The sequence below is a fragment of the Nicotiana tomentosiformis genome, chromosome 9, assembly GCF_000390325.3.
Source record: "Nicotiana tomentosiformis chromosome 9, ASM39032v3, whole genome shotgun sequence".
NCBI lineage: Eukaryota > Viridiplantae > Streptophyta > Magnoliopsida > Solanales > Solanaceae > Nicotiana > Nicotiana tomentosiformis.
Genome location: NC_090820.1, coordinates 88,907,592 through 88,928,629, shown reverse-complemented (window position 1 = coordinate 88,928,629; position 21,038 = coordinate 88,907,592). Strand labels below are relative to the sequence as shown.

The window sequence follows — 21,038 nt, the reverse complement described above, 5'->3', positions numbered from 1 at the left end:
ATGGTCCTCTAAGTCAACCCTTCTTGTCCAGTTTGCAACAACACAGAGGAATCTATAAACCACATCTTCTTCCTTTGTGCCAATGCCAAATCCTTTTGGAACAATCTATATCTATGCACATAGGGTTCACGCCTGATTCTTGGAATATAACATGGAACAAGCTTAAGGAAAAACAGTTCAATGATAACATACAATGGCACTTCCTTTTACCATTCTTCTTCTGAAGCATTTGGCTAACTAGGAACAACCTGCTTAACCAAAAGAATGAGCAGGTCCAAACCAATGCTGTCATTGCCCAGGCTATGGAATACCATTTACTAGCCAGGAATAAACCTCAAAAACAATGGACTACCATTAGTGTTAAATGGGAACCTCCTAACAGAGACTACTTTAAGCTAAACATTGATGGCTCCTCCCTTGGTAACCCAGGGAAAAGGGGCATAGGGGGGTTATTTAGAAATCACTCAGGTGGCTAGGCTATTGGCTACATGAAAGGATTCCCAACCATAACAAACAATCTAGCAGAGCTCTATGCACTACTTGAAAGCCAAAATATAGCAGCACAGCCCAACCTCACAGCTTTAGTCATTCACATTGACTCACAGGAGATCATTAGAATGTTAAAACATGGTCATCTGCTTTATGACAATATTATTTGTGAATGCAGATCCTTGATGACACAACTGGGGAACCCAGCCATCAGCCATAGCTTCAGAGAGAAGAACCAGGTGGCAAACCTCCTAGCTAAGGAAGGAGCAAAGAAAAAGCTTTTTGGTAGAACTAGGATTTTGAAAGTTTCTCCGGTGTTTGTCAACGACGCACTATGAGCAGACATCCTAGGAACTACTTTCAACAGAAAAACTTTGGTCTGTAATATTACTAAAACTAATGCAAACAATGTTGGCCACCTAGACAACCATTCTAATTAACTTGCTACCCCTGTAATTATTTTTGTTAATTAATTATTTGGTTTATCAAAAAAATATTGGATAAAGAAAACCAATTGATCACCAATGAATTCCAAGGTATTTAATGTCCATAATTCCCACTCCAATCATCTCAAGATCTTCTTGTTCGTTGTTATTATTGGCTTATCAATTGGTCTCTTTTCTGCTTTATGCTTTAAAAGCTTTCCATTTGCCTAAAACAATCTCTAAATGTTGTTTATGTTTCTTCTACCACATCAATAAAGCTTGAACATCCACAACCATTACCTCCTCCTCCTCCTAAAAGTTTCGAAAATTTCGACGAAAACTACCACCGGCACTACAACTAGCATATGAACATAAAGGGAAATCAAATGAGACATTTAATTATACTATTCATGGTTCTCTCAAAGTATCACAAATATTATTAATGCACAATATGAGTGATGAAGAGTTGTTGGTACCAAAAATAGCATTCATGTTCTTAACACCTGGGCCATTGCCACTTGGTCCTTTATGGGACAAGTTCTTTAATGGATATCAAGGGTTGTATTCCATATATGAACACATCACATCCTTCATATAATGATTCCAAATGTGCCTGAAACTTCTGTCTTCTATGGGAGAATAATACCTAGCCAGGTTCGCATCTTTTTATCATAAATTTCCTAACAAGAGCGAAGCTATTTAGGGTTAAAAAGATTAGAACTTTTAGTTTATTGCCTTAAAGTCATAAATTTATATTTGAAACGAAAAATAACTAACTCATATATATATATATATATATCATAGAAAATAAATAATGTCAAAAAATATTAAATTCAATCCTAAAAAACTCATATATCCTATCACTTTAGCAGCCCACCTTACATACATTTGATACTACTTAAAAAATATCCATCTTTTTTCGATCCACTATATATGTGCTACATGTAGTAAAGACACCGGGAATTAGGATGGGTCAAAAAATGACCTTTTTGTTTTTAAGTGATGTCACGTGAATAATATGTAAGGTGAGTTGTTAACAAAGCTATACTTACATGGCAATTTTATATATGTCACAAAATTTAATTTTCAGGATTTATTTTAGCATTTTTTGTTCTTTCTCTTCTTTTCTTTTTTAAAATTTTGTGTGATTTTATACATGTATAATTGAATTATTTTTCTGTTATGACAATTACTTGTATGACTTCGGTACAATAAATTGTGATCTCACTTTATCTTTACATTATACTCATTTTTATCTCAATGCAGCCGGTCTATTTGGGCACCATATCCATGACAGATGCATAAAGAAGACTTCTAGCAAACACTTTACTAGACTCCTCGAATCAAAGATTTATAGTATTACTTTCAGATTCATGCATTCTATCCAATTCCACCACCGTATACCTTCACCTCCTTGGCTCAAACTTAAGCTTCTTAGGCTATTACGACGATCCTCAAAAACCGGGCTGTGGCCAATATAATCGCCTAATGTGGCTGAATATAACGATCGAACAATGGCGAAAAGGATCTCAATGGTTCGAAATTGATCGATCACTTGCTGTGAAGATTGCTTCAGATCGCAAGTTTTACCCTATTTTTCAAGAACATTGTCAAGCTCCATGCCCAAAACCATACATTATCTTTCGCTTTAGACTCAAAGTCATACATATTCTTTCACATGGAGCACTAATAGTCAATTTACTTTAACAAAGTGGTGCACTTTTAGTCATAACACTGAAAAAAAGCCCAAAAACATACATTATCTTTGGCTTTAAACTCAAAGTCATACATATTCTTCCACATGGAGCACTAATAGCCAGGGGCAAAGCTACGTGCAACCAAGGGTGGTCAACTGACCACCCTTCGCCGGAAAATTATACTCCGTATAAGGTAAAATATTACTTGTTATTGATTAAAAATTCTTTGAACACCCTTACATAGCCCACTGGCAAAGGTTTGAACACTCTTGTTGAATTTTCTGGCTTCGCCACTGCTAATAGCCCATTTACTTTAACAAAGTGGTGCACTTTTAGTCATAACACTAAACACATTTTAATTTTTAACAGAAATCTAAGATCTAACAAAATATATGTTCTATTTATTTTCTTGTTTACCGAAAGAAAAAAAGATGACAGATTTATCTAGATAGTAAATAATAAATATACATAAAATTTACTTACTATTTATCTATTTATTATTTATTTATTATATGTAAAATATACATTTACTAAGAAATGTTAAACACCGTTAATTTTTATTTGCAATGATTATTATCTAGATAACCTCAAATGTTATTTAGATAACCTAAAATTTATTTTTATTTTATGTATATTTACTATACGTTAACTCCCCTTAAAATAAAAAAAATCTAATAAATATATATATTTATTTTATGTCAACGTATAGTAAATATTATGTATATAATAAAAAATCTAGATAACATTTGAGGTTATCTAAATAAAAATCATTGCAAATAAAAATTAACGGCGTTTAACATTTCTTAGTAAAATGTATATTTTACGTATAGTAAATAAATTCTATGTATATTTACTATTTGCTATCTAGATAAATCTGTCATCTTTATTTCTTTCGGTAAACATGAAAATAAATGGAACAAATATTTTATCAGATCTTAGATTTCTGTTAAAAATTAAAATGTGTTTAGTGTTATGACTAAAAGTGCACCACTTTGTTAAAGTAAATGGACTACTAGTGCTCCATATGAAAGAATGTGTATGACTTTGAGTCTAAAGCCAAAAATAATATATGTTTTTGGGTTTTTTCTCGAACATTTTATATCCTCAAATGAATTCTGACAAGACGATTACTTAGGTTGATTGGTCAAGAGGTGGTCCTCATCCTAGGAAATTTGGATGGCATAATATTACAGATGCGTTTTTTAATCAAATTCGATTTGGGACAGAGTGTTTGTACAATGGGAATATTACTACAAATATTTGTTATATCTTTGCTAGGAAATTTATGCCGGACGCATTGCAACCCCTGTTGCGGGTTGTGCCCGTGATGCTTGGATTTTATCCTTAAAATATACCGATTGTGTAACACTATCGATGTGTATAAGTTATATTCAAAAAGATGAAAATGTTAGCTTGAGTGCCCGGTTGAATTAATAAAGAACTTGGTTCTTTATCGTGTTCCTTAAACGTGAAGTAAAATAAGCAGTAACGTAAAACACAGCAATTTTTACGTAGAAAATCACTCGGCTCAAAAGGTACAAAAACCACGACCTACTGCGTGAGATTTTCAACTTCAACTCCACTGAAAACAATGAACCAAAATGTATCAATTACAAGACTGTAATTTAATACTCTCCAGTACTCCTAATACGACTATTTGATTTACAAGTTACTCTAAATTGTAAAGCAAACACTCACTCCAACACACTAATTGTTTGTGACACTTTGATTATAACTCAATTCTCTAAAACGCATTCACTAGACTGATTCAAGAAAAACACAATAGTGGTACTCGACTAGAGTAAACAAAATGTAGTTCTTCAGTTGATGTGTAAAAAGATAAAAACCAGAAGTCCAAAATAGATAGTATTTAAATGCCTGGACTTCAAGATCTTCTAGGAGTCTTATGCATAGGTGGCTTCTTGTCTAATAGGACTCCTACTATTCCAAGGACTCCACAAGTTTTGAGACCCTTGTCCCTTAGTAATATATTCGTATCTTCTTGAGCAACAACCCTTATCACATGTAGCATCCTTGTTCCATCAAACTCGAACCTGGGTAACTTTGAGATAAAGTTACTGTCTTGCACAGACGTACAGCCATCAACTACAGGAGTTGGTCCTTTACCCTGAGGAGCTGGTTCTTAGAACAATTAAGCAGCTACATTGAGGATCTGGTTCTTCAAATATTGCATATAAATAAACTTTATTAATCATCAAAATCTCAATGCGCAACAAATTTCTCTTTTTGATGATGACAAACTTTGTACACACCAGAACCAGATAATCATAACAAGTACCATAACCCAGCATATCACAACCTTAACTTTATTTTTTCCCTTGTGGCATCATTGAAAAAAAAAAGCAAAAAAATGTTAGACATATGAAGCATAGTTAATGTAAAATTCAAGGCCATAAACAAGCTACAGCACAAGCTCAAGAATTATCAAGGCAAACAGACTAGATTGATGATCCAATATTGTACAAAGCATTAAAAACAGTGAAAGAGAAGTCATTTAGTAGTTCCAACAGAAGCCCAAGGCCTTATCTTAAAATATTAGATCAAAATAAACTAAACATATTGCAAGCTACTCAGACTAAAATAGAAAGAAAAAAGATTCAAGCATCACTTGGATAGCAAAAGAAACTAAGGACACTAGAAAGGAACAGGTTCATAGGTAAGAGGTAGAGGGGATCAATGCTTTCACAAGAGTGGAAATCTATTGGCAAGAGCTTCCCTATCTCTTCTGAGCTCTTCCCTAAACTGTCTGGTTTCTTTTCTCAGCTCATCATTCTTCACGAAACTTGGCATTCTCTTCAACAGCTAACTCCAACCTCTTACTGAGTTATCTTGCCCTACTACTTCCAAGGAGAATAACAGATCTTGTTGATCCCTAGCCTTGATCTCCTCATAGCCACATTGCTTGAGGGTAACATTATCCAAAATATTATTGTGATTTCCATACTTAAGCTTAAGCAATACAATGTTGAGCTTGTCAAACAGCTCAGTTAGCATAAAGCCATAAAGTGTAGCATGCTTAGACTTGGAAGTGTCTGCAGCTCTTGTCATATGTTGAATCATCAGGCTAGGGAGATTGATATGTCTACCAGTGTCAAGCAGTTCCATTACAGTCATGTCTAACATGATAGCTTCATTCCTTCTCTAAGACCTCTACAAAATGCAGGAATTGACAAAGTGAACAGCAGCTTGTGAAAAAAAGTCATATCAGTCTTGTACACCTTCTGGGGAGCATCCAGTTCAAACTTTTGGGAGAACTTTCTTGTGACCACAATTCCTGTGTCAACATCATTATCTATGGATGGCCACTTTTTCTTCAAGTAATTGTCAAATCCTAAAGAAGAAATATTCAAAAGCATCCCCAGCTCCTTAGCATCAAACTCCATTTCAAACCCCCTTACCTTATTTTTGACTACATTTCTATCAAACTCGAAGTTTGCATAGAACTTCACCATAATAGGAACACATACAAGGGGAAAAGCTTTGACAAATATGTGCTTTCATCCATGTAGCTCAAGTTTTTCAACCAGTTGAGACATCCCTTTTTCATCAGTGTTTGCAAGAATCTTCTCATTAAGCACTTTTCTATTCCTTAACTCTGTGAGTCTACCAACCACAGCTAGAACATTCTTTCTCTTCTTTCCTCTATTGGCCCTTGCAAATAGAGTAGCGATTTTTGTAGCTTTGGAAACCTTTCTCTTTTGTGTAGAGGAATTTCCTGGAAAAGCAGACTCAGACTCATCTTCTCCATCCAATTCAACCACAGGTTCCACAATTTAAACTTGCTTCCTTAGCTTCTTGGCACCTCAGGACTGCTTAATGATTTATTCATCAATAGCCTTTCTTTTAATCCTTGTAAGAGGAGTACTGGCACGATGAGCCACTTCTTTTCTTGTTGGTACTGTAGACTTTGTTTCTTTTATATGAGTCTTCCTGGGTTTCTTCCCTACCTCAGACAAGGGCAAGTCATCTTCATCATTGTTGACCTCCTCATCTCCAGTGAAAGGAGTTAACAAGGGCCCAGGTTCTTCAATCCTTTTCTCTTTACTTATTTCTTCTGAAGGGGCTATGATAGTATTCCTAATCGTCATAGAGCCTTCAAATTCCTCACTCATATTCTCATTCTATTCTTCGCTTTCTTCATCCACTCCTTTACTCTCACTTTCCTTTTCTTGATCCTCACCTTCACTCTCAGAGTTATCCTCTTCTTCACTAGTCTTTTCTCCTTCTAGAATTATCCACTTGTTCACCTATCCTATCTTCTGTTTCACTCACCTTCTCTTTACCAAAATCTCCCTCGTTCTCAATCTTTTCCTCTTCATTAGCTATGTCTTGAGTAGTATGTTCCTCATGACTGCCCATAACTCCTTCTTCCTTTTCACCCCCTTTATCATCCTCATCCTTTGTCCAACTGAATGAAAGACCATCAGATGTCTTCTTTCGCACTGGTTCTTTACTCCCTTCCCCCTCAACCACAGGCACCATAGTAGTAGTATCTACCTCTTTCTCCAAATTTACTGCACTCTTTTCTACAATGAGTTCCTTCACTTGTGATTTATCACTTGTGGGTGGAAGAGATCTAAGGGTGCAGCATTTATAGCAGATACCAAAACATCTAATTTTGAAGGAGGGGGTTGTACTTGACTTGCAATGACTGATATTGATTCCCCCTGAACCATATCTTTCTTGTCCACTGTGTCCACTTGAGCAGTAGCATCAGGCACTACCTTGACATTCTTGACAGATTTTCTTGGAGTAGCCTTGATCTTGGTTGACTTAGAGGTATTTTTGGTAGTAGGCACAGATACATGGGTGGTTGGTTTTGGAAGTGAAGGTGCATTAGAGGTGGGGATAGTGAGAGCAGCAGGAACATGGGATGGCGGTGTAGATACAGTGGAGGATATCGATGGAGAAGGAGCAGGTGTTGGTGCAGGTTCACTTGATGGTTTGACACTTTTCTTGGATTTGGGTTTCATGTTCTTGGATTTGGCTTCAGTCTTGGATGATGATTTTGCTTTAGAAGGAGTTTAGCTGGATTTAGGCATGGTGATCAGAGAATAAAATAGATAAAGGAAGAAGAGAGAATTGGTTCTTGATTCTTGCTTAGAGTTTGAGAGAAATAGTGAAGTTTGAGAAGTTGATCATAAGGGGCTTTTAAAGACGTTACTTCTGATTTGATTGGAAGAGAGAAGGAGACTAAATTTGAGTTCAAACGGGACTCTTGTAACGGTTACTTTGACTGTTAGGATTTTAGGAGTGATTGAACTCTAATTGCTCTAGGACTCCCCCCTTTCTCTTTGACTAGATGACAACTAAAAGTGATGCTAACAGAATTAGAAGTCTGAGCTTAGCAATAATTTAGGATATTAAGTCCTAATGAGTTAAGACAAGATGGCACGTACATGAGTCGAAGAACCAACTCCTTAGGAACTCCTTACTTGTTTCTTCAATAAAGCTTAAGCACTACACATTAGAATCATGCAACATAGTTATCACCCAGATTTTTCTAAGCAGGTGTGTGTGTGTGCTTAATACAAGCACGAGTCTGAATCAAACACATTGTACTTGACTATCTACATCTAATTATACTTTTTCTAGCCAATCATTGGGGTTCAACTAGTTAAAAGTGTTGATTAGACCTAGTTCTAGTCTATTCCTCTCAAAGTGATCCCTAATCAAAGCTTTACTAAAAATATCTGCAATTTGATCCTCAGTTTTACAGAAATTAATCGAGATATTCCCCTTTCAACATTGTCTCTGAGAAAGTGGTGTCTAATGTCAATGTGCTTGGTTCTCTTATGTTGACATGGATTTTTAGTAATGTTTATAGCACTAGTGTTGTCACAGAAAATAGAAACACAATCAACAAAATACCATAGTCCCTTAGGGGTCGTGTGGTAGCCGGTTAGAGAGTAGTTATCTATGTATTAAAATTAGGATAACTTTATACATTGTTTGGTTAAAAGAAAGGAAAAAATAATCCTCATATATAACCTAGTATAAGTTATATAATGTTTGGTTATTTTTTTCTCTTTTCCACATAAAATGTAATATTGCTAATATAATATTTGGTTCATGTTTTTCTTTTTCGCATAACTAATACATGTATAAGTTATGAGGGAATCTATATATTATTTATGTAGGGTAGAAGGTGGAATAACTTATACATGTATTAGTAATACTTGTATTAAAATACAAAATGACAAGAGTACCCTTTATTCAAACTTATATTTTTTTGTTTAAAAAAATATATTTAAACTATACTAATAATTTTAATAAAATAAAGTAAGCAAATAATAAATAACACTCACATTACATTTATATTACTAATCCTTATATAACTACCGCATAACTAATCCCCGCAAAACTAATCCATGCATAACTAATCCCAACATAACTCAACCTTGCATAACTTATCCCTGCATAACTAATCCCTGCATTACTTATTTATGCATAACTAATACATACATAACTAGTACATGCATAACTAATACATATATAACTAATATCTGCATAAATCTAACCGACAACCAAACGACCCCTTAGTTGGTGTCTTATCCATAGCAGCTGAGCACAGCAAGATGCTGCTGCCACATATTCAGCCTCAGCTGTGGATAAAGCCACTAAGTTCTGCTTCTTTGTTCCCTAAGACACCAGACAAGAACCTAGGAAATGTGTTATTCCTGAAGTGTTTTTCCTATCAACATAAAAACCTACATAGTCAGCATCAGTATAACCAACTAGATCAAAGTTGTACCCTCTAGGATATCATAGGAATAGGTCAGGAGTCCCCTTGAGATATCTTAGTATCCTCTTGACGGCCTTCAGGTGAGACTCCTTGGGATTTTTTTGAAATATTACACACAGTCCCACACTAAATACAATATCATGCCTGCTTGTTGTGAGGTATAACAGTGACCCAATCATTCCTCTATATAGTTTCTCTTTAACATTTTTTCTTTCTTCATCAAGGTCCATCTTTTTTGCAATGGAAATAGGAGTGCTAATAGACTTAGGGGAGTCCATGCTGAATTTCTTCAGCAGTTCCTTGATGTATTTCTGCTGATGTATCATGGTTCTAGTAGGTGTTTGCTTGATTTACAAGCCCAAGAAGAAGTTCAGTTCACCCATCATGCTCATTTCAAACTCATTTCCCTTCATCTCAGCAATTTCCTTGCACATTGCTTCATTATAGCCCCAAAGATAATGTCATCTACATATACTTGCACAATCAGAACATTCTTGCCTTTGCTCCTCAGAAACAGAGTGTTATCCACCTTTCCTCTTACAAAGTTGTTAGTTAAGAGGAATTTTTAGACTCTTTCATACCAAGCTCTTGGAGCCTATTTTAATCCATACAGAGCTTTGTCTAACTTGAACACATAGTCAGTAAATTCTTCACTTTCAAACCCGAGAGGTTGTTTGAAAAACACTTCCTCTTTCAGATAACCATTCAAGAATCCACTCTTTACATCCATCTGATACAAGATAAACTCCATGTGTATAGCAAAGGCTATTAACATTCCTATAACTTCCATTCTAGCTACAGGTGCAAATATCTCATCATAGCCAATGCCCACCTCTTGATTGTATCCCTGAACCACCAGTCTGGCCTTGTTCCTTGTGATATTTCCTTATTTATCCAGCTTGTTTCTAACACCCATCTGGTACCATGACAGTTCTAATCTTGGGTCTTTGTACCAAGTGCCAGACCTTGCTTCTTTCAAAATTATTTAGTTCCTCTTGCATGGCTATAATCTAGTCTGGATCCTTTAGAGCTTCCTTGATGGTCTGAGGTTCAACCTCTGAGAGAAATAATGTGAGTGCACATAGATTTCTTAGAGATGACCTGTTTTACACTCCCTGCATTTGGATCAGAGATGATATTCTCAAGAGGATGTGAGGTTTGATGTTTCCATGGCCTGATCTACATACCCAGAGATGATTCACCCAAGGAGTGACCCAAAGGAACAGGTTCAGTAGGTATTGCTTCATTAGTCTGGTTAGCAGTCAGAGTAGATCTCTCTTCTTCTTGTTCCTCATGATCATTATCAATTTCTTTGTGGGCTCTGGATCCATCTTCAGATTGAGGTTCAGATTCCTTAGGAGCTCCATCACCAGTGAGTCCTATGTCATAGTCTTCATCCTGCAGACCTTTCTTAGCCAAATTATTAGATTCATCAAAAATAATATGAACATTTTCTTCTACACACATAGTTCTTTTATTAAAAATATTATAGGCCTTACTATGTGGAGAGTAACCCAAGAAAATTCCCTCATCACTTCTGTCATCAAACTTACCTAGAGCTTCTTTGCCATTATTATGCACAAAATATTTGCACCCAAATGCTCTCAGGTGAGTGATGTTGGGATTTCTCCCTCGAAGTAACTCATAGGGATTTTTCTCAAGAATAGGTCTAAACATGCATCTGTTCAGCAAGTAACAGGAGTATTTACTGCCTCAGCCTAGAAACTCTTAGGTAGTCCACTAGCAATCAGCATGGTCCTCCCTATGTCCTATAAGGATCTATACTTTCTTTCTACAACCCCATTTTGTTATGGAGTTCTAGGTGCAGAGTAATTATTATCAATACCATGTGAGTTACATAACTCAAGGAATTTTGAAATTTCAAACTGAGTTCCATGATCTGTTCTTATACTTAATACATTGCAACCCAATTTTTGTTGAATCATTCTGACAAATACACAGAAAGCATCAAAGGTTTCATCTTTAGATCCCAAAAATAGAGTCCGTATATTCCTAGAGAATTCATCTACAATGACAAAAACATACCTCTTACCTCATCTGTTTCTTACTCTCATTGGTCCACATAGGTCCTTGTGAAGGAGTTCCAGAGGTTTGGAGGTGCTGACAATCCTTTTTAGATTTAAAAGGTGACCTTACATGTTTCCCTCTAACACAGGCATCACAAACCTTATCTGAGGAGAACTCAACTTTTGGTATACCAAGGACCAACTCATTTTCTGCCAAGTTATTGAGTTGAGAAAGACTGGAATGACCCAGTCTTATATGCCATAGCAGTGGGTCATCTTCCACTACACTTATGTATGTGTGCTCACTCTGGGGAAGAGACATAATAGATATCTTGTAAACATTGTTATGTCTCTTACCTTTTAACACAACTTCATCAATGTCAAGCTTAGTGACAGTGCATATTTTGGAATTGAATTTTACTTCATTTCCTTTGTCACACATTTGAGAGATGCTTAGAAGATTATGTTTAAAGCCTACCACATAATAAATATCGTCTATAGTATGAGAGAGTGACTTACCAACCTTGCTAATACTTGTTATCTGGCTCTTTTTCCCATTTCCAAATGACACACTCCCTCCTTGGAAGACTGTCAGTGAGAGGAAGTTTTTCATTTCTCCAGTCATATGTCTTGAGCATCCACTGTCTAGATACCAGTCTTGATTGTTCCTTCTCACTTTATCCTGCACTAGAAATCACAAGTTAGTCTTGGGAACCCAAACAAGCTTGGGTCCCTCTTTGTTTGAAAAGGATTAATCAGATCTCTTCTTACACAAAAGGGAAGAGGATTAGAAGCTATTTTCTTATTAACCTTGATCCACTTAGTGTGGACAAAAGGCTTGGCTTTTGGCTCCTCCTTCTTCTTCACATTTTTTGCAATACCAAAGGTTTTTCTAAACTGGGCATGAATTAAGGCAGGACAAGTATCTCTAAAATGCCATACCTTTCCACAATGAGTGCATATTATATTATCAAAAATTTCTACATACTTTGGATCAAACTTGGGAACAGGTTTTCTGTATCCAATTTCTGATTTGTTAGAGCTGCAGTTTTCATTCAGCCAATTCAAATCATCTGAAGACCTATGCCATTTGCTTAGTCTAGATAGTTCATAAATAGCTTTTTCTAGATTTTCTTGCAGGACTTTATTCCTACATTTAGCATCATAAAGATTATCTTTAGTCCTTTTTAGTTCTTTTTTAAGCTTATCCTGTAGATCACTTATTTTTCCCTTACCATGTATATCAGGAGACTTATCATTCTTAGAAGTGAGCTCAAGAACTGGTTCTTAAGGTCTTTGACTTGTCCCCCTAGATTAGCTTTGTCAGATTCTAGCTCTTTGAGATCAAGTTTGACACATGAAATATTTCTTATTAACTGATTATTTTCAGCACTCATTTTATCGATTTCACTCATCATGGTCACAATTATGGCCATTAGTTGTTTTCTTGATATAGCATGAATGTTTTCTTTTAAGTAAAAGATACTTACCTGGTTTGCTTCATCTTCAGTTTCTGAATCACTCATGGCCATTATTCCGATCACTTCTTCTTATGTTTGGGTTTCTTCAATCGCCATCAGTGCCACTTCAATGTTTTCATCTCCAAAGTCAGCTTCCAAGGTCCTCCATATATCATGGGCACAGATGCAAGAGGACACTTTGTAGATAATATTTCTGGGCAAGCTTCTGTAAAGCATGTCCTTTGCTTTAGCATTTTTCTGGACTAGCTGATGATCTTCATCATCGTATTCCTCTTCTCTATTGTTGCACTTGATATCTTCACCATCCATTTTTATCGGGAGAATTGGTCAATGAGTGACAATTACCCATAGGTCAAAGTCAGTGGCCTGAAGGAACATTTCCATTTGTAGCTTTCATTCATCATAGTGGTGTCCATCAAATAAAGGTGGTTTTCCAATGTGCGTTCCAAGCTGTATTGGAGGCTCTGTCTTCACTGCCTAATGTTCATCAATTAAAGCATAGAGACTTATAGCTTCATCCTCATTTTCTTCCTCTTTATCACTTCCAGTGTCTTCATAGACTGCCAAGAAAGCTTGCTTCATTGTATCCTTTACCTAGGATTTTTCCTTTGTTGGAACCCTTTTCTCTCATCTTCCTCCGTTTCTCTTTTTTAGCCCATTATTTCCTCTACTCAATTTTCCACATTGAGTAGTCCTTGACCATATGATCTAGCTTACTACACTTGTAGCACCCATCATAATTAGCTTTGTCAATCTACTTAGGCTTACCGCTAGTCTCTCTCTTAGATGCACTTTTAGAGTTCTTCATGAACCTCTTGAACTTGGTAAACATTGCTAGGTCAGGTTCTTCATTGTCATATTCATCTTCCTTAAAAGCTTTAAGGACCAAGGCATTATCCCTCTTTGGTTCTTCCTTGTGCAGTTCTATCTTCCTCATTTCATGAGTTTTTAAATTTCCAACCAGCTCATCAAGTGAGATTTATTTCCAGCTCCTTGGATTCCTAGATCACTAACTTTTGATTCCCATGAAGCTGGAAGGATCCTAAGAACTTTTCTGACCAATTCTTCTGAGGTAAACACCTTTTCAAGTTATTTCAGTTCATTAGTTTATTATGGTAAACTTGGTCATCATCTCTTGGATGGGCTCAGACTCCTTCATGGAGAAGAGCTCAGAGTTTCTCATAAGCAGTTCTATCCTCGATCTCTTCACTTGGTTTGTTTATTCATGAGCAGTTTGGAGTGCATCACATGTTTCCTTTGCATTAGAGCAAGCAAAACTTCATGTTGTACTCATCAGGACCAAGTCTGCATATAAGAATTTTCTTAGCCTTTGTATTCTTCTCCATCATTCTGAAATCTGCTGCCACAAATTCAGAGGGGTCTTTAGAAACTGATACATTTTGTGCATTTTGTTTAGTAGGAGTCAATGGACCTCGGTTCACTATGGTCCATAGTTCATAATTTTTAACTGTCAGGAAGTCTTCCATTCTTGGTTTCCACAAACTATAGTATTTTTCATTGAACAGGGGTGATATGGTAGTTGATTATCCTTCATTAATTCCAGGTGGAGCACTCATCTTGCTTCCAAGATATCTCTAGGTGTTAGCCTTGTGTGTGAGAGAACCCGATTTGATACCAATTTTTAGTTTGAGTGCCCGGTTGAATTACTAAAGAACTTGGTTCTTTACCGCATTCCTTAAACATAAAGTAAAATAAGCAGTAACATAAAACACAATAATTTTTTATGTGGAAAATCACCCGGCTCAAAAGGTACAAATATCATGACCTACTGCGTAGGATTTTCAATTTCAACTCCACTAAAAATAATGAACCAAAATATATCAATTACAAGACTGTAATTTAATACTTTCCAGTACTTCTACTACGGCTATTTGATTTACAAATTACTCTAAGTTGAAAAGCAAACACTCACTCCAACTCACTAATTGTTTGTGACACTTTGATTACAACTCAATTCTCTAAAACACATTCACTAGACTGACTCAAGAAGAATACAACACTGGTACTCGACTAGAGTAAATAAAATGTGGTTCTTCAGTTGATATGTAAAAGGATAAAAAAAATAAAAGTCCAAAATAGATAGTAGTTAAACACCAGGACATCAAGATCTTCTAGGAGTCCTATGCATAGATGGCTTCTTGTTTGATAGGACTCCTACTGTTCCAAGGACTCCACAAGTTTTGGGACTCTTGTCTCTTACTGATATATTCGTATATTCTTGAGCAACAACCCTTATCACATGTAGCAGCCTTCTTTCACCAAACTCAGACCTGGGTAACTTTGAGATAAAGTTATTGTCTAGCACAGACATGCAGCCATCAACCAGAGGAGCTGGTCCTTTACCCTGAGGAGCTGGTCCTTAGAATATTTAAGCAGCTACATTAAGAACCTGGTTCTTCGAACATTGCATCTACACAAACTTTGTTAATTATTAAAATCTCAATACACGACAGATAACACAATTAATTTCCAGTTGTATCATTTTCTTATACTAATAATATACTATATGTTAAAGGATAACTTTTCTTGGGGAGTATACTACAATTAGATTGTTTATTTAGAATATTAGTTTCTAGTCTTTTTTTCATATTAAATATATTAAACTTTTATTGTGAAAAAAACACTCTCAATAGCTTGCTAAGTAAAGGCGGAGCCAAGATTTAAACCTTATAAGTTTTGGATATTCGAACGACTTTAAGAGCGAATGACTCGATTCTAAATTTAATATTTCTACATACTTAATAAATTTCTTAAAAGTTATTGGGTCTTGCCGAACTCATAGCTCGGCTTCTGAGGGCTGGCAACGATATATATTTGTCACTGCTCTTTAAAATTTTATTTGATATCTAACTGATGTATGTGGAGTAGTATTTCCATGCCCTTTTAAGTCCACAGTCAGACTTGGTTTGTTGACAATGATTCGAGAGCTTCTACTAAATAGTTGCACATTCTGTGTCTCTAAATAATACATTTATGGGAACTCATCACAGCAGAAAATTACAAGCTTTTGATATCAAAATGAAAGTTGAAAAACTAATGATACATGGGGGAAAAGGATGCAGAATATATTTTTCTTTCCCAACTTCACCTCTGTAACGATACTGATGCAAGTGTTTACAACTATAATCAAACTCAACATAGTATTTGGAGTTGGAGCTGATCCATTAGAGTATCATGTTCCTTCTAACGTAGTGACCAATAACAACAGCGATTGTGCCTCAATCTCAAGCAATTTGATGTCGCTATATGAATTCCCAGTATCTATGTTGCTCCATTTAAGCTTATCTTAGTCCAGCATTTTATAAAATAAAACATAAAATTATAACGATCATGCCGGTCATTTTGAGTATTTTAGCCCCGATCCCCTATTCATTGCCTCCTCTATATTTTATTATGGTTATGTGACTTGTCAGGGGATTTTGTTTTGGTTTTGGGTGAGTTCCGGAGTGAAATAGAACACATAGTCCCCTAAGTTGGAAGTTTAAGTTGAAGGAGTTAACCATAGTTTGACTTTTGTGTACACGACTTTGAAATGGAGTTTTGATTATTCCAATAGCTCCGTATAGTAAATTTGGACTTAGGAGTGTGTCCGGATATTGATTTGGACTTTCGTAGTTTGTTTCGGCTTAAACTGGCGAAAGTTAGGAAGTTAAAGGTTTGGAAGGTTGAGAAGTTTGACCGGGAGTTGAATTTATTGATATCAGGGTCAGATTTCGATTTCAGATTTTGGAATAGGTCCGTCATGTAATTTATGACTAGTGTGCTAAATTTGAGGTTGGGTAGTTGGTTTTGGTTTTGGTTTCGGGTGAGTTTCAGAGTGAAATCGGAATAATATTTGGACTTAGTGTTGCAGAAGCTTCAGCTGTTCTGGTGCCATCCCACCTGTGGTGGGAATGGCTGTAAGTGTGGACTCGCTGGTGCGAGTGAAGAAGAGCAGAAGCGGAAAGAGGCAGCCCAGGTAGGGGTTCGCAAGTGCAGACACTTGGGCGCAGATGCGCACCCACGGGTGCGAAGGATCCTCCGCAGAAGCGGGCTCGCAGGTGGGAGCAATTGGTCTGTAGAAGTGGAATTTCATGTCATTAGTTGGAACAGCACCTGCGATGGATTTTCTGAAGATGCAGCGTCGCAGGTGCGACGGTGAGCCCGCAAAAGCGTAAATTGCAGGGCAGAAAATGCTCAGGTCAAGGGTGTCATCTCATTTTCATCTTTTGGACTTAGAGAGCTCGGTTTGTGGAGATATTTTGAGGAATTTTTAAGGAAATCATCAGTTAAGTGATTCTAACTCGAATTGGGATATATTACATGAATCCATCATTATTTTTGTCATCTAATTATTAATTTGAGTTGGAAAATTTGGGAAAAACATTGAAACTTCTTATACTAAACTTTGGGGATTTGAAAGGCAATTTGAAGTCGGATTTGAATAATTCTTATATGGTTGAACTCGTTATCGAATGAGTGTTCGGATTTTATAATTTTGGTCGTGTTCCAAGACGCGAGCCTAGGGTTGACTTTTGAGTTGACTTTTTGTTTCTCTTTAAAGATTGCAATTTTATTGTTTGGAGTAGCTTCTTATAGTTTATATTTATGGTATGAAGTTGTTTTGGCTAGATTCGAGCAGTTCAAAGTTGGATAATCGTGGGAAAGGCTTACTAGTGAATTGAGTTAGCGTGTTTTGAGGTAAGTGTCGCGGGCCTGGGGTTGACTTTTGAGTTGACTTTTTATTTCTCTTTAAAGATTGCAACTTTATTGTTTGGAGTAGCTTCTTATAGTTTATATTTATCGTATGAAGTTGTTTTGGCTAGATTCGAGCAGTTCGAAGTTGGATAATCGCGGGAAAGGCTTACTAGTGGATTGAGTTAGTGTGTTTTGAGGTAAGTGTCTTGCCTAACCTTGTGGAGGGGATTTTCCCTTAGGATTGGTGTTGTTTTATGTAAATTGTGATATGTGGAAGCCGTGTAGGCAAGGTGAAGAGTGCGTACATGGGCTAAATGTGGTAATTGACCGATTTTAGCTATGTAGATTCCTTTCATGCCTTTAGTTGAGCTACCATAATATGTTATATTTATCATCATTAGTCTATCTTCACATGATTTACTTGTCATCATCAATACTTGTCTTAACTCTTACTTGCTAATTGTCTTTACATGTTTAGTTGAAGTTATTGTTCTCTTTATTCTTTGTTCATTATTTAACCGTTGAGTCCCTTACTTAAAACTGTTATTTCTTGGAATATCTTGTTGTTGAATTCGGTATTGAGTTATAAAGGTCGTGATTCACATTGAGGCAAAGTTTTAAATTGTTGAAATACCATTCTTATTGAGTTATTCACTTTCGGTTGCTATTGTTGAGACTCTTGTGCATATTGTGGTTGATCCATGGGCTATTTATTGTGGAAACACTATTATTGTTGACTTCTTTGGAAAGTTGTGATATTGGGCACTTAAGGTGCAATTTGTGATACGTTGTACTATTGATACGCATACGATGGTATAAGGATTGGGGTGAAATGCATGAGGTGAGATAAGATGGGTTTGATACGTGTGTTGTTAATAGGGGAGCTACTTGAATCCACGCGGTGTGATAAGGTGGGCTAAAACGCGGGAAGCTATTTCGGGAAAAATAATTTTCAAAACTAAATGCAAGGCTCCCACAATGATATAAGGAAAGATTGTGAATTGTTTTGTGATATGAGACTATGAGGCGGTACCTCGGTAGTGATTCTTGTTGATACTTTTTTATTACATCACTTGTGTTTGGGTTGCTTTGTTTCCTAGGCATATTTGATGGTAGGCTATAATCTCGTATTTTAGTCGCTTATTGCACTCTAATTCACTGCACTTTACTTGTATTGAGCTTTAATTTATATTATTTTACATTTATTGCATATTTTATGCCGTGTAGGAATGATTTTGAGTTATGTCGATGTTGTGGAACTAATTCGAGCTATTTGGAGCTTTGAAGTCTGGTAAGAGCCCAAAGGGTTAAGCTGGGATCGTGTTTGGGGGTCAAGGATCACTTCTGGACGTCAAAAATCAAGGAAGAAGCATGAACTGAAGAAATACACTAGTGCAATACACTGGGCGACGCATAGTGCGACACAGTAGGGTAAATGTATGTCAGAAGATTGACAAAGCTCAGAGGATGGGTTTTTGAGATCTGACAGAAAAATACACTAATGCTAGGCGTAGTGTGTGGGATAGTGAGTAGCATCATTACAAAATTCTATCAGACAAGCTAAGTTCAGAGAGTTTATGACAGAGAAAATTGCACTAATGCTACGCACTGGCGTAGCATAGTGCGACGCATGAAAAACATTAAGTTTGCAAGTTTTCCTATTTCGGCTAGGAAAGGGTGATTTCATTTGGGCCCGACCCTACTTGGTATAAATACATGAAAAACGTTATTTTTTGGAATTTGGACATAATTTAGACATAAGGAAGCTAAGGAGGAATTGGAGGAGCAAAAGCACAAGGATTTCATCATTCCTTCCTCACTCAAGACACAAGTTTGGATTTAATTTATGTTTTCCTATCTTTTAATTATATTTGTGATGAATTGCTCCATATCTATGGAGTAGTTCTCTTTAGAGTTTGATGAATTTGGTGTATTGATGATTGTTTGTGGATTATAACTCTAGTTTTATGTATTGAAGCATTTTTGGATGATTTAATTGTTACATCTATATTCACTTGTTCATGTAATCGAGAGAGGTATAACTTGTGATATTTTTACATTATATTATTGGTTGAGTCCTTTAATTCTTCTTAGTAATCGAAAGAGGCTAGTTGAATCACTTTTTAAACCTCGTTAGGAGGATAATCGAGAGAGGTTCTCCTAAAGACCAATCCACCACGCATTCTTGCATATCTTGACGTGCTTAAATTGGTTCATCTTGTGAGGTTAAGACTTAATCGAGACAGGAGTTTTTGCTGAACGTTTGAACTAATAATTGAGTGAATTCGAGAGACTCACTTAAATATTAGAAGTGAATTACCTAGAGTTAGATCCCAACAATTATCTTGCACCTATCCTATCAACTCATATTTCCTCCCACCGATAACTTCCTTGCTTATCTTTGTTGTGATTGTCATTAGTCAATAGCTTTAGATTCTTAGTTAATTTTAGTTAGAAATTATATAAACCTCAATTGTTGATTCTCCTGGATAGCATCCAATCTATAAACTACGAGAATGCTATCTAAATCCAATCCCTGAGGATATGATAGTATACTATACTATATTTAATTAGCGAGCATAATTTAAGTGTGTGTTTAGCGCTTGTCAAATCTTGGCGTCGTTGCCGGGGATTAGCAATCAATAGAGTTTGAAATAGTTTGTAGTGATAATTCAGGAATTTTTATTTTATTTTTATTTTATTTTTCTATCTTTACGTTTGGTGTTCTTTGACTGTGCGCAGGTTACAGGTTAGATTGGTGCATGACTCAAACTTCTCCGAAGAAAGAGCTACCTTACGAGCCAAAAATTGAAAAACAACTGCGACAGCTGAGGAAGGAAGTAAGTCTCACTGAAACATCAAAAAAGTTTGGGCAATCCTCAACCAAAGATATGGCTGGAATCAGTGATAATAATGTAGATTTGGCTGCGAGAGAAGCAACCCATCGAAGAGAACAAGCTACACGGGATGCTGAAGAAACAGCTATTAGAGATGCTCAGATTATCTATGAAGAAGAGAGGGGTCAGAGAATTGTTCAGAATCAACCCTTGGCTGTAGACCAGTTCAAAAATATAGCTCCTATGCCTGGGAGACAACTTGACGATTATGCTATGCTGGCTTACAATCAAGGTTTATCAAGTGTTAGGCCACCCCCAATTGCAGCAAACAACTTTGAATTAAAGCAAGGGTTGCTTCAAACCCTTCAGAATTATTGTGTCTTTAGAGGGAAGCCAAACAAAGATCCAAATACACATCTAATGGACTTCAAGGAGATTATGAACACCTTCCAATACAATGGTGTGTCACAAGATGCAATGTATTTAAGGGCATTTCCGTTTTCTCTTAAAGACGATACAAAATAGTGGCTTCGAAGTTTGCCCACGAGATCAATTAGAACTTGAGAGGAGATGACCAGAAAATTCCTTGATAAATATTTTTGCTCAGCTAAAACAGGC

The 21,038-nt window shown here is 36.3% G+C and overlaps 1 pseudogene; it reads left to right on the top strand.

Annotated features, from left to right (window-relative positions):
* The first annotated feature begins 1,365 nt into the window (after positions 1-1,365).
* LOC104107591 (glycosyltransferase BC10-like) lies at positions 1,366-3,994 on the top strand (annotated as a pseudogene).
* The last annotated feature ends 17,044 nt before the right edge of the window (positions 3,995-21,038 follow it).